Raw genomic sequence first — 13,075 nt, 5'->3', positions numbered from 1 at the left:
TTGTTTCTTATGTCATGTGAAGAGATACATATAAAGCCTTTTACAAACCAGAAAACATTATACACTTAATAAGTATAATTTATGGAGATTAACAAAGGACCACTGCGCCTCCTTTCGCTCTTTCTACTCCTTCCGAACCTAAAAGACTTCTCCATAGAGGAGGGAAAGATTATAGAAAAATACTTTTGAGTGCCTACTATGCCTGACAATGAAAGCGATAAAGCATACGCACACACCATGCATACATACTTGGGCTTAGGCTTTCAGTATAGTAACATTGATAAGACTTGCACATAAAAATAAGACAGTGCCGTGGTAAATAACTTGTGAGTGGTGAACTGAATGCTGTGGAAGTTAAGAGGAGGGAAAGGTTACTTCTGGCTGTGTGCTATTATTGCATGGACAGAGTGACATGTTAGCTGAAAAGACTAAAGGAGTTTGTCAAATTTAGTAACTAAGGCAAGTTTGAAGACGTACATACATTGTAGCGGCCTTCAGTGCCAGAGCAAGGGGTTGAAATTTTATTCAGTAACACTGGGGAGCCACTGACATTTTATGATAAAAATATTATTTAGGAAACTATCTGGCATTATTGTATAATTTCAGATTGAAAAGTTACTTTGCTGATAGGCTTTTAGGCACCCCACTTTTCTATATAACAAATGTGTGTTTATAAGTAAGTGAATTATAAAATGGGTTTAACTCTAGCCTATTAAAAAGGATGGTCAAAAAAATTATTTTCAGATGAAATTAGACCCCATAAAATAAGCTGCTTAGTTAGATATAAGCAGTATATAAAGTGGAATAAAATGTCACTTTTCATGCTTTTAAAAATTGTTTTCAGGAATTTTAGTGTCAATTAGCCATTCTGTTGGATTGGCCAAAAAGTTCATTCGGGTTTGGGAAGTTTTTGGCCAACCCAATACTTCACTTCTCCAACTGAAACAATGCTGAAATCCCCCATTTTCTTTCTTCTTCCTTTTCATTAATAAGTAACTAATTATAGCTATTTTTTCTACTTGGGTAGAATGAATAGTTACAATGAAAAGAGATTTTTGATGAATAGCCCTCCTAGATGGGTTCTTAATTTTGGTAAAGATGTGTGTATTCCTGCAGAAGATTCTGTTTCTTTTCCTTCTCCGGCTGCGTTGGGTCTTCGTTGCTGCGCACGGGCTTACTCTAGTTGCGGGTGAGCGGGGGCTACTCTTTGTTGCGGTGCATGGGCTTCTCATCGTGGTGGCTTCTCTTGTTGCAGAGCATGGGCTCTAGGCGCCCGGGCTTCAGTTATGGTGCAGGGGCTCAGTAGTAGTGGCTTACGGGCTCTAGAGCTCAGGCTCAGTAGTTGTAGCGCACGGGCTTAGTTGCTCCGGGGTACGTGGGATCTTCCCTGTGTCCCCTGCATTGGCAGGCGGATTCTTAACCACTGCGCCACCAGGGAAGCCCCTCTTCCTCCTCCTTTAGTGGGAAAAAAATAGTAGGAGTGCCAACTTACCTCACAGGATTGTGAGGATCTGCTCATACAAATAAGAAGTGCTGGGTAAATAATCTGAAAACGTTAATATTGGGCTTCCCTGGTGGCGCAGTGGTTGAGAGTCTGCCTGCCAATGCAGGGGACGCGGGTTCGAGCCCGGGTCTGGGAGGATCCCCCATGCCGCGGAGCAAGTGGGCCCATGAGCCACAACTACTGAGCCTGTGCGTCTGGAGCCTGTGCCCCGCAACAAGAGAGGCTGCGACAGTGAGAAGTCCGCGCACCGCGATGAGGAGTGGCCTCCGCTTGCCACAACTAGAGAAAGTCCTCGCATAGAAAGGAAGACCCAACACAGCCAAAAAAAAAAAAAAAAAAAAAAAAAATCCCCCCAAATTCTGGCAATCTTTAAGCAAAAAGAACTTCCCAAATTAAAAAAAAAAAAAAAAAGTTAATATTGATAGAGAAATGGAGGTTAAACACTTTGTTAGCCAAAACCTCTGTGTATTGGAATGACAGTTGTTTAATAGTAAAGGCTCTCTAAAAAAAGTGTCCTGACACAAGCGTGTGACAGTATTGATCTTATCTTGTAATGATGTCCCAAATCATCTGTGTGGTTCCATCTCAATTATTCATAATGAGAACTTCACTCAGTAAACTTAATTTATCTACTTTTCTCTAAACACACTTTTTAGTCTATCTTTTGTTACTCCTTGTGATAGCTAAAATTGGGTCTGATGAATTCAAATACGGGAACTTTTTTTCAGTCAGCTCTGTAGATGTGGTACCTATTTCGTACGCTTCAAATGGAGTTGCTGCTACAGAAATATTTGGGGATGACTACTTTCCTGTGGACTTTTTTTTGTTAACATAACATTTTATTGTAGAAATATCCTTTTATTTCTGCATCTACCCACATTTCTCACTTTGTACCATTAGCAATTCCTTTCTATTTACCACATCAATCTAAGCTAAGACCTTGGAATTTGAACATAGCAAGTGCTCCTGGTCTCCTTTCCCAATTAATGGCTGAATACTATGATATATTCCTGCCTGTTCCATGTATTTTGTTTATTAGGAATTGGGTTGTCATCCAAAATCCTCTGCACAACTTTCCAAATTCCCATTTTTATTCAAATTCCTAAGCTACTTCAAGATTTTTAAGGGTCTAGAAAAAAAAAATCTGAACAACCCTAATGTAACTTATTTGTATAATAGTAATAAACCATGTGATTATTCCTTTCATCTGAGTGAATTCTTAAACAGCTAACACATTGCATAATTTCCAAGCTGTCAGAAAATAACTATAGTTTCAGGTATTAACTAAAGTGTTAAAACTTTTAACCATTTTCTTCCCTCTGTTCCTCACCAATTCTGCCCATCAGCATTGGGATCCTCGGAAATGAAGTTTGTAGCCTTTCAGACCCGCTACAGCAGGGCATATAGAAGCGCTGAGGCATATGTGTGAGATAAATGACAGGCTTACCAGAGCATCCTTAGCCCCTAGCAGAGTTCCTATTAAATGAGTGAAACTGGAAATTGATCCAGCTTGTTCTTTTGTATTATTTGTGAAATAAAATTCATATTTTATGGCAAGACAAGGAAAATTTAAACATAAAAAATTTTCTCTGGGGACTTCCCTGGCGGTCCAGTGGTTAAGACTCTGTGTTTCCACTGCAGGGGGCCTGGGTTCAATCCCTGGTCGGGGAACTAAGACCCCGCATGCCGCGTGGTGTGGCCAAAAAAAAAAAAAAAAAATTTTTTTTCTCTGCCCTTTGGCCTCCTCTCTTTCCTCTACTGTGCATTGTGTATCTGCATTATGCATCAACCAAACCTCCCCATCAGCAGAAATACCTGTTCAACCATATAGAGCAACATTCTAGCACCAACAAGATACTCCTTAAAAGATAATATTCCTTCTTAATGGGAAAAAAGCCCCTTAAAATGAAATGTAGAGAAAAGCTCTCTCTCCATGTTTGGGCCTCTGTCATCATTAGAAAAATTCACTCTGGAGTTAGTTTATAAATGTGATCATATTGTCTATGGCGCTTCTTTTGCTCTAAAATGGCAGCACCCCAATTAAGCAAAATGTTATTTTCTCAAAAAATTGTTTTCATTCTTCCCATCAGAAGACCTGTATTACGAAAATTTGTACTCAATTATTATAGTTTAAATAAGATAATTATATTTCATTAATAAAAATGTGTGGAAATTTGTTTTTTGTCTTATTATATAAGTGCATACATAATATCCTCAATTTTGTCTCTTGGCCCACATAGTCTAAAATATTTACTATTGGCCTTTTACAGAAAAAGTTTGCTAATCCCTGTTCTAGATAATAGTTTTCTTAAGGAACAAAACTATATTCTAAAACTAATTTCCTATATATTATCTGAAAGAGATATTCCATCAATCAGTCAATATTTGAAAACCCCATCTAATAAAAAGTGGCTTATTTTATCCAAAAGAATTTTTTTTTTACATAAAGTATGACATTTTTACTTCTGTAATACTTTATCTATTGTGATATTTTCACCATACATGTGACCATTCATTTTTTGTTTGTTTTTTGTTTATTTGTTTGTTTGTTTATTTATTTATTTATTTATTTTTGGCTGTGTTGGGTCTTCGTTTCTGTGCGAGGGCTTTCTCTAGTTGCGGCAAGCGGGGGCCACTCTTCATCGCGGTGCGTGGGCCTCTCACTGTCGTGGCCTCTCTTGTTGCGGAGCACAGGCTCCAGACGCGCAGGCTCAGTAGTTGTGGCTCACGGGTGTAGTTGCTCCGCGGCATGTGGGATCTTCCCAGACCAGGGCTCGAACCCGTGTCCCCTGCATTAGCAGGCAGATTCTCAACCACTGTGCCACCAGGGAAGCCCCGTGACCATTCATTTTTAATACTCCCTCCTATTTGCCAGTTCCTAAGGTAGCATAGTTTATGGCAGGACACCATGCCAGTCCTTGTTTCCTTCAATCACATTACTAAAATTCTACTTAGATCAAATGATCTCATTTGATTCTATTTAATTTAATTTCTCCATTTTATTCATTTAGACTCCTAGCACCAGGAAAGCACCATTCCTAAGTTCTGACTTAACTTTTCTGTCACTTTCCAAGCCTGTCAACTAACTGAGCAGGTCAACTTAACTGTAGAGAACCAAGATGACGGTAATGTCTATGCACATTTTAAGATCCGGGGGAAGTAATCTTGCATGAAATGTTTGCCATTTTAGAGAGTGAACAAAGTGTGTGCAGAGCGTGGTTCCCAAACAACAGTTTCTGAAAAGCTCAACTAGATAAGGAGACATCTACAAACCTGGATTAGATGCTTCCCTGTGTTTCTGCGAATTTAAGAATACAAATCATGACTCCGGTCCTCACTTAACTCAGGCTGAGCTCAAACTTTGGTTTTAAAATAAGCTCTGGTTCTTGCTTCCAAGTGGGATTTGGTAGTCATCAATAAACGTAAACGTATCTCTGCCATGAAGATGGTGGACAAGGTCCTTTTTAAGGAGTTAACAAGAGGAGCGTGAGAAGTAGGGAAACTTCACCAAGCGGTAAAGATAAAGAGGGCGGAAGTGAGAATGATAGGAGAGAGGGTATCAAGATGCTTAAAGGCAAGTAACCAGGTAGAGAAGGGAGTGTTGAACAGTAGAGGGATTCATTGATGCGAATTCCTCTTTTTACGTTCCCACGGGGCTCAGGATGGGGAATGTAAATTCTGACAACAGGCACGGCCACGCCCCCTTTATCCGCTCTTTTGAAGAGGCCACCACACAGCCTCAGCTAAAGCAGGGGCCTCACAGCCCACATGCTGATTGGGTTTTCTTCTGGCAAGCGCCGGAAGCGGAAGTCGTGCGCCGGACCGTTGCTAGAGCGCTTGCGTGGCCGGGAATCGCCGTCAGTCCCGGTCTTCGTAGTAACTGCCCTTGTGAAAGCGCAGCTCATGGCTCCAGTGTACCGGTCGCGCTACCCCGAGGACACCCCAGGCTCTAGGAGACGGCGACGCAGCTCGTCGGGGAGCCTGCCTTCCGCGCAGGCCAGACCATCCCCGTGGGGCAGCCGTTCCCACTCCCACTCGCACTCCCGCGGCCGCGAGGGCCTCAGGCCTCAGTGGGGTGGGTCGGGCTTCGGCGCTCCTTGTACCTTTAGCCGCTCTGGATCTCGAGAGTGGCCCACCGGGCTCCGCAACTACGCTTTCTCGTCCTCTTCTGTCTACTATGGCGGATACCGCTACCATCACCACAACTATGCGGGCGACAGGCAGTGGGCGGAAGACTATGAGAAGGAGAAGGAGGAGAGCTATCGCCAGGGGAGGCTGAAAGAGAGAAAGGACTGGGGAGTCGGGAGCACCTGAGGTGTGGGGGCTGTCTCCAGAGTTTCCTGAGCCAGATTCTGGTGAACACACCCCGGTTGAGGATGAAGAGGTAAAGACTAAGAAGAGCAGCAGTTCACAATCCAGCTCCAAAGAAAAAAGGAAAAAGAAGACCAGTCATTCAAAAAATAAGAAAGAAACAGTCCAAAGGAAAACACAGGAAATATTCTGATAATAGTGACAGTAATTCAAACTACAACACTAGCTCTGATGATGATGAAAAGAGAGCAACAAAAGCCAAGAAGAAAGAGAAGAAAAAGAAACACAGAGCTAAAAAACCCAAGAAAAAGACGAAGAAGACTAAAAAAGAATCCAGTGACAAAAGCTATAAGGATTCAGAAGGGGAGTTGCCAGAAGATATCTGGATTGAGCAGTCAAAGATTGCAGATAACATGGCTCTAGTAGGTCCAGAGGCACCTATAATACACACCTCTCAAGATGGGAAACCTTTGAACTACGGCCATGCTCTGCTTCCAGGTGAAGGTGCAGCTATGGCTGAGTATGTAAAAGCTGGAAAGCGTATCCCACGAAGAGGTGAAATTGGGCTGAGAAGTGAAGAGATTGCTTCTTTTGAATGCTTAGGTTATGTTATGAGTGGTAGCAGGCATCGCAGAATGGAAGCTGTGTGACTGCGTAAAGAGAACTAGATCTATAGTGCTGATGAGAAGAGAGCCCTTGCATCCTTTAACCAAGAAGAGAGACGGAAGAGAGAATAAGATTCTAGTTAGTTTCAGAGAGATGGTGTACTGAAAGACAAAAGGGAAAGATGACAAATAAGAACTTTTGTTCTATAGCCGGACTTTTAAGAATTTTATATGACCAAAATTAAAAGGCTTTATGGGCGCTTCCCTGGTGGCGCAGTGGTTGAGAATCTGCCTGCCAATGCAGGGGACACAGGTTGGAGCCCTGGTCTGGGAGGATCCCACATGCCGTGGAGCAACTGGGCCCGTGAGCCACAATTACTGAGCCTGCGCGTCTGGAGCCTGTGCTCCGCACGAAAGGCCGCGACAGTGAGAAGCCCACGTACCGTGATGAGGAGTGGCCCCCGCTCGCTGCAACTAGAGAAAACCCTTGCACAGAAACGAAGACCCAATACAGCCGTAAATAAATAAATAAATAAAATTTAAAAGGCTTTATGGTGCTGCTGTATCTAAGTTCCTCAAGAAAAAACTGCTTTTTGAGATCTCTTTAGTAATTTATTTTTTATTTTTAATTTTAAAAGTAAAATGTGCACGTTTTTTAAAATATTCGAACACTACAGGAGGAAAGTCAGTAAAATGTAAGTCTTTTACCCCAGCCCCTGATCCTTCTCCCCAAAGAAATCTCTTTTTGGAATCTTCTATATCTGTCCATAAGTTCTGTGTATATACAAGCATGTATGTTGCAGGCTGAAGACTGAATCTATTAACCTGAAGGGGTTTTTTGTTTTTGTTTTTTTCCCTGTTGCTCTGACTTTTCTCTCTTTGAGGGCTTCATTGCCTCATGGAGCCGTTCATTTACCCCAGGGAGAACCAGAAGAACCCCAGAAAGAACAAAGGATTCAATTGAGTGTATACTTCTGGTTTCCATTTAACACTGAGTTAAAAAGTAGAGGTTTATTGGCTCATTTTCCTCTTCAGGCTGGTTTCCCTTAAATAACGAAAAGGCTGCCAAAGCTCCTGAGTTTGGTTATATATTTTCCTGGTCCACCTATGAAGAGAGAACATTTTTGTCCTGGCATTCCAAACAAGTATACTGAGATGCAGCCTAATTAGATTAGCTTAGGTCACATGCCCTTCCTCAGAAAAGGAATTGTTGCAAGGGAAATAGAATGGCCTACTCCTGAATCTGCAGGTTTTGTCACCCTAATAGGCTACATGGGCAAGGAATGGATACCTGAGTGAAAATCAGAGTAATGTTGGGAAGGGGGGGGGGGTAGGCAACCAACAAATGCCCACTACAGTCTTGAATGATTTTTTTTAAAATATAGAATAGAGAGTACAGGTGCTGAAAGCCAAAGTTTTCTTGAAGAAAATCTTGGCTTTGACTTAGAAGCCGAGTACCTGATTGAAGGGGTGATAGGATTTATCCATAAAAATAGACATAAAAAAGATAACGATCCAGAGTGCTTGAGTATACCAAAGAGTAGATTAGGCACCAGCTAGACTAGGAGGAGAAAGAACAAAATGAGAATAAAGGAGGAGCTCATGAAAAGGAGATCAGATCAGGAGGGACCAGGTGGACAAAAGAGTTAGCATTGAGAGGCTGGCTAGCACCAATGCTGGGAAAGACTTTTAGAGTGAGCTGCACTGATGTTCTGTGTAAGGCTTTTGTTGTCATCCAGTGACATCTTCCTGAACTCTGAGACTTCAGCGCTAACCAAACTAATTTGGATAAGCCCCTTTTCAAGGCTCAAGACCCTGGTAACCCCACAGAGCTGAAGGTGAAGGAGTGCAGTTCTAGAATCTGGCAGGGCAGAGTGATGTAGAAGGGCACTTTTACCCCAGTATGTGACTTGATTGACACTGGACCACACTAGCTTGAGATTTTCCCCAAAGAGAGTTGGGTGAAAGCCACCTTGTTACATATGTATATTTCCATTTTTAGAAACAAACCATACCACACTATACAGATGGATCTATACCTTGCTTTTTTCACTAAACAATATATATTGGAGATATTTTATATCAATGCATGTAAATCTATCTCATTCTTTTTAATGACTTTATAATATTCTATTGTATGAAAGAACCATGTTTTATCCAATGTTTAAGATGTTTTCTGTATTTTGCTATTATACAATACTTGCAGTGAAAATCTTTGTGGATGTATGAGAGTATTATCTGTAGCATACTCATCTAGAAATAGAATTAATTATTGGGTCAAAAGTCCTTTGGGTCATCTAAAGATGGCCATCTAGAAGTGGAATTATTAAATCAAATGGAAGGTATTTATAAGTGCTTTCTATGTGGTAGGCACTATAGCAGATATTAGGGATAAACCAAAGAGCAAGTTAGGCTTGATCCCTGCCATCAAAGAATTTTACATGCTACTGGGATACTTGTAACTCATGGCTGTAATGCAATAGTGCCTCTGATCATATAGAAAAGGAAGCTTTTATTTTAAATATCCTATGAATGGACCTGATGGAAACATATAGACAACTGTTTTGTTTACAAAAATGAGGATAATCCTGGAAAATGAAAATCTCAAGTTCGAAAATTGACTTGTATTACTAGTGAAATGTAGCTCTGTCCTGGTAAAAATTGCATTTTGATTTGTTCTCACCTTATCTACCTCTACCCCTTCCAAAAGATACAAACAGACTACATAAAAATGCACACCTTGAATTTTTGTTGAAAAACTCTTGTTTGTCAAGCTGTTACATTAAGTGTATTTATTTTCACGGGATAAACAATGCAATGCCAATAATCTCAGCCTTGATAATATGAGTGATATTTAAGAAGCCAGCCATGGTAGGGAGTTTGAAAGGGGGTAAATGAATTAGAATACATTTACTTCCTTTTAAAATTAAAATTTATGTTTACTCCTTGCATAATTTTTTGGGGGGAAAGCCTTTCTTTATAAATTTGAAAAATCAGATGTATGTTTTTTCTTCAGGACAGAATATTAACTTCTAATTAGTAAAATATTTGCATTGACTGGATTTGTTAGCCTAAGGAAAAGTTTTTAAGTAAATATATTTTACTTTAACTTTTAAAAGATATTTTCGAGCTCTGACCCTCAAGGAGAAGATAACTCTCCTGATGATAGAATTTTTTTTTCTTTCCTGTTATGATAATTTCAGGCTTGAAACAATATGAATTATGTCATAAAACCATGGTTAGTATGATATTTGTTTCAAAATTATCAATGATTAAACCAAAGTTTGTTCAGGTGTTTTAAAGGGTTTATTTTGTTCACAGACTGTAAAAATACAGTTTGTGATGAGGTGGACAAGAGAGGGAATATTTGTTTTCTTCTGCATAATTTATTTTTGTAGTGATATGATCCCCTGCACCACCCCCTCACCCCCATACATTGCAGAGAATAATTGTTGATTATTCTCTCCCATAGTAATAGACAGACTGTAACTGAGCAGGACCCTATGGGGCCTTCCCAGGACAGACACCTCCCCCATATCCTCTGCTGTAGCTCCTCTCTGAAGTAGAGATACATAGATAATAGTATCTGATGCATTCTTCCTGAGTTGTTTTACAGATGCTAAAATTACCACCAAATGGAAGAAATTAACTGCTTGATGATCATGAGCCCCCAGACCTACAGGCTCCTAAGAACTGATAATGTTAACCGCCCTGTTACCGCAACACCAACCAATCAGAGAAGTGCGCAGGAGCTTGATCACCGTCACCTGGCTTTTTAAAAAATGCTTTGCTGAAAACCTTTGGGGAGTTGGAGGTGTTTTGAGCACTGACCACGCGTTCTCCTTGCTTGGTCCTGCAATAAACCTTTCTCTGTTCCAGACTCCGACGTTTTGGTTTGTTTGGCCTCACTGTGCGTCCAGCTCACGAACTTGCGTTTTGTAACAATTCTTAATTTTTTATTACCTTAAACCCTTCAATCTAAATATACGTTCATTGTTCAATTTAATCTTCAAAATACTTTGACGTTTATTTTTTCCACTGTATTTGATGACTTTTTAAATTGGGGAGAAATGGTAATATATGTGTCCGTGTTTTAATTACGTGAGTAAGCAAAGTGGAATGCCAGCTGTTTGTGATAACAGTAAAGTGAGCTGGCCTGTTTTTTACATGAATAAAATAAATTTCGGCTTAAAAAATGAAAAAACCGTAAGCGCACACCGGGACGCCCCTCTCAGCCGCGGGACTTGGAGAACGTTCAGCCAACCATTGGGAGCTTGGCCTCCTCCTGCGAGGCGGGAGCAGAAGGCCATCGAGCCGCGGTCCTCCCGCAGTCCTAGAGCGACGCTAGAGTGAGCTGCGGAGCGAGAGCCGGAGATCAGCAAAGAGCTAAGACGGGGCTTGAGCGTCTTTGGCCCTTCCTGCCGGTCGTTGGAGCGGTGAGTGGTGACTGTGCCCCAGCTTGGGGAGGAACTGCAGCCCGTGGGCTGGGGATTAGCTGATTCCCTGAGGGTGGAAGCGCAGGGAAGCCTTACCCGACAGAGGGGCCGTGTGGACTTGGGGCGGGGGCGGGCGAGAGGTGTCAATCCTGGGCCCTAGGAGGGGAATGATGCTGTGGATCTAGTTATTGGGGCACAACCTTCTGCTGCATATTTTTCATCCACTGAGCTCAATTTTAAATACCTATTAAAGGTAAGCCTTAGAAGGTAACATTTGAGCAGAAACCTGAGGGAGGTTAAAAGATCTGTGTGGTCTTTGGGGGTACGAATTTTCTAAGCAGGGGGGAACAGCAAGTTCAAAGGCTCTAAAGCGGGAGCTTGCTTAACATATTCGAGGAATGGCAGGGAGACCAGAGTGGTTGGAGCGCAGTGAACAAGGGGGAAGTGTGTAGAAGATGATATCAGAAAGATTGGGGGGTGGGAGGAGGCCTGTAGAAAAAGTGGGCATTGTATTGTGTAAGGAATTTGGTCATTTCTTGGCGTGAAGAGTTGTCGGAAAATTTTAAGCAAAGGAAAAACATCTGACATGTTTTAAAGCATCTACAGCTGGGAACTCATGATGAGAACAGACTGTAGGAAGGCAGGAAAAAAGCCGGTCCCAGTTTGAAGGCTGTCAGGCAGGGAGAATTCTCTCTTACTTGGGGAAAGTCAGCCTTTTTTTTTTTCTATTCTGGCCTTCAACTGATTGGATGAAGCCCACTCACATTAATGAGAGCGATCTACTTTACTCAGTCGAGTGATTTAAATGTTAATCTCATCCAAAAACACCCTCACAGAAACACGAGAGTAATGTTTGGCCAAATATCTGGGTACTCGGTGGCCCAGTCAAGTTGTCACATAAAATTAACCATTTTTTTTTATTTTCTGTCTAAGAATCATTACTTTCGCAGGCTTTTTTTTCACTTTCATTAAGAGTTCCGTTGCCCCTTGAACAATGCCGGAGTTAAGGGCTCCTACCCCCAGTGCAGTCGAAAATCTGAGTATAACTTTACAGTCAGTCCTTTGTATTCACAAGGCCGCATCGCAGATTCAACCCACTGCAGATTCAGCCTATTTATTGGAAAAAAAAAAAAATCCATGTATCAGTATAAGTGGACCTGCGCAGTTCAAACTTGTGTTGTTCAGGGGTCAACTGCAGCAGGATTGGGTTTTTGAATTATAAGTCCATTTTTGACAGAGAAAAATATCAGCTGGGAGTGCTACTCTAATACACATCCAGGAATACATAACAGCTAGCTGAATTTGGAACCTAACTGGCCGCAGCCACTAACTGAGTGAGCCTCACGCATATTGGTTCAGAAGTGTGTGCCAGCAGTTGGCAGACGCTATTCACTGATTTCTAGAGTCACTCAAGAGTCGTCAAAATCAAGAATGCTCACTCTCCACATACCAAGAGCCTGTTTCAAAGGACGATGGTGGAATCCTCTGAGTTCATTTTTGACATGTTGGGTTTGAAAGGCTTTTGTAAGGTATCCAGAAACCAGATAGCCAGAAGGAAATATAGATCTGGCACTCTTGAGGTATCTGGGCTGAAAAATAAGGAAGTCATCAGCATAAAGATAGTAATTGAACTTACAGGCATACCTGTCCTCTACATTACCCCCTCCTATCTTATGTCCTATTTCTCTCCTTCCTTTCAATGTCCTATTTTTTGAAAGTAATTTTTGCTTACTCTTGCCATTTTCTCATTCTCCTGTGGCAAGGTGACTGTCCTCCCTATCCCATGACCAGAATTGCCTTCACAGAGGTCACAATGACCTCTTTGTTTTTTAATTAAGTGCATATGTCAGTTCGTAGGTGAACGCACCTTCCTAAAACATTTCACTCTTGAACACTGCCTCTTTATAATTCCAATTATAAATCAGTCAGTTGCTATTCTTTTTCTGGGGGTGGGGGGATGTTCCAGTGCGGACCAGAAAACCTGCTAAACAAATTCTAAAAGAGCTGTACCACTATTTAGTTACTATTCTTTACAATTATTATCTCATTTACCTCAAAACATCTCTGTGAATTAGGTATTACCTTCATTTTACAAATGAGTAAACAAACAGTGTAAGTGACAGAGCTAGACTAGAACCCAGGCCTGTCTGAGGCCCAGGCTCTTTCCATCACTCCACACTTACAGAAACAGATCCCCTTGGCCTTCTAGATACTACTAT

General features: G+C 41.4%; 1 protein-coding gene and 1 pseudogene across 3 annotated transcripts in view; both read left to right on the top strand.

Annotated features, from left to right (window-relative positions):
- The first annotated feature begins 3,657 nt into the window (after window positions 1-3,657).
- On the top strand, window positions 3,658-6,613 carry LOC309607854 (NKAP-like protein; annotated as a pseudogene). Its single transcript has one exon. The product of its transcript is annotated as an NKAP-like protein (transcript).
- Window positions 6,614-6,845: 232 nt separating this feature from the next.
- Window positions 6,846-13,075, top strand: part of ZSCAN26 (zinc finger and SCAN domain containing 26) — a 17,398-nt gene continuing 11,168 nt past the window's right edge. For both annotated transcript variants that reach the window (XM_082346930.1, XM_082346931.1), the window contains exon 1: window positions 6,846-10,856. The gene's annotated coding sequence lies outside the window, so the exon portion shown is untranslated. The remainder of the gene's footprint in view (window positions 10,857-13,075) is intronic.

Source organism: Balaenoptera borealis, assembly GCF_965194805.1.
Source record: "Balaenoptera borealis genome assembly, chromosome: 12".
Taxonomy (NCBI): domain Eukaryota; kingdom Metazoa; phylum Chordata; class Mammalia; order Artiodactyla; family Balaenopteridae; genus Balaenoptera; species Balaenoptera borealis.
This window is presented reverse-complemented; position numbering and strand designations above follow the sequence as displayed.